Source organism: Arachis hypogaea, chromosome 9 (assembly GCF_003086295.3).
Source record: "Arachis hypogaea cultivar Tifrunner chromosome 9, arahy.Tifrunner.gnm2.J5K5, whole genome shotgun sequence".
In the NCBI taxonomy this organism is placed as follows: domain Eukaryota; kingdom Viridiplantae; phylum Streptophyta; class Magnoliopsida; order Fabales; family Fabaceae; genus Arachis; species Arachis hypogaea.
In genome coordinates, this window is record NC_092044.1 from 101,806,710 (window position 1) to 101,808,192 (window position 1,483).

General features: G+C 41.6%; 1 non-coding gene across 1 annotated transcript; it reads left to right on the forward strand.

Moving 5' to 3' along the window:
- The first annotated feature begins 1,097 nt into the window (after window positions 1–1,097).
- On the forward strand, window positions 1,098–1,205 carry LOC112713986 (small nucleolar RNA R71). Its single transcript, XR_003158945.1, has one exon. It is a non-coding gene; the product is annotated as a small nucleolar RNA R71 (small nucleolar RNA).
- The last annotated feature ends 278 nt before the right edge of the window (window positions 1,206–1,483 follow it).

Consider the following 1,483-nt stretch of genomic DNA (forward strand, 5'->3'; position numbering starts at 1 on the left):
GGCAGTTTCTGCCTAGACAAGTTATCCAGTTCTTTGGTGAGCAAAGGAGCTTCATCCTCCCAAGTCTCATTTCCAAATAACTTGTCATTTAACTTCATGATTGCTCCAACGTATTTAGCAACTTGCTCTTCAGTGACATACTCATCCTCTTCAGAGGAAGAATACTCATCAGAGCTCATGAATGGCAGAAGTAAGTCCAATGGAATCTCTATGGTCTTATTTTGAGCCTCAGATTCCCATGGTTCCTCATTGGGGAACTCATTGGAGGCCAGTGGACGTCCATTGAGGTCTTCCTCAGTGGCGTTCACTGCCTCTCCTTCCTCCCAAAATTCGGCCATGTTGATGGCTTTGCACTCTCCTTTTGGATTTTCTTCTGTATTGCTTGGGAGAGTACTAGGAGGGAGTTCAGTAATTTTCTTGCTCAGCTGACCCACTTGTCCCTCCAAATTTCTAATGGAGGACCTTGTTTCAGTCATGAAACTTTGAGTGGTTTTGATCAGATCAGAGACCATGGTTGCTAAGTCAGAGTTATTTTGCTTAGAACTCTCTGTCTGTTGCTGAGAAGATGATGGAAAAGGTTTGCTATTGCTAAACCTGTTTCTTCCACCATTATTGTTGTTGAAACCTTGTTGAGGTCTCTGTTGATCCTTCCATGAAAAATTTGGATGATTTCTCCATGAAGGATTATAGGTGTTTCCATAGGGTTCTCCCATGTAATTCACCTCTTCCATTGAAGGGTTCTCAGGATCATAAGCTTCTTCCTCAGATGAAGCTTCCTTAGTACTGCTTGGTGCATTTTGCATTCCAGACAGACTTTGAGAAATCATATTGACTTGTTGAGTCAATATTTTGTTCTGAGCCAATATGGCATTCAGAGTGTCAATCTCAAGAACTCCTTTCTTCTGATTGGTCCCATTGTTCACAGGATTTCTTTCAGAAGTGTACATGAATTGGTTATTTGCAACCATTTCAATCAGCTCTTGAGCTTCTGTAGGCGTCTTCTTCAGATGAAGAGATCCTCCAGCAGAGCTATCCAAAGACATTTTGGATAGTTCAGAGAGACCATCATAGAAAATACCTATGATGCTCCATTCAGAAAGCATATCAGAAGGACACTTTCTGATTAATTGTTTGTATCTTTCCCAAGCTTCATAGAGGGATTCTCCTTCCTTCTGTCTGAAGGTTTGGACTTCCACTCTAAGCTTACTCAATTTTTGAGGTGGAAAGAACTTTGCCAAGAAGGCATTGACTAGCTTTTCCCAAGAGTCCAGGCTTTCTTTAGGTTGAGAGTCCAACCATGTTCTAGCTCTGTCTCTTACAGCAAAAGGGAATAGCATAAGTCTGTAGACCTCAGGGTCAACCCCATTAGTCTTGACAGTGTCACAGATTTGCAAGAATTCAGCTAAAAACCGATGAGGATCTTCCAATGGAAGTCCATGGAACTTGCAATTCTGTTGCATTAGAGAAACTAATTGAGGCTTAA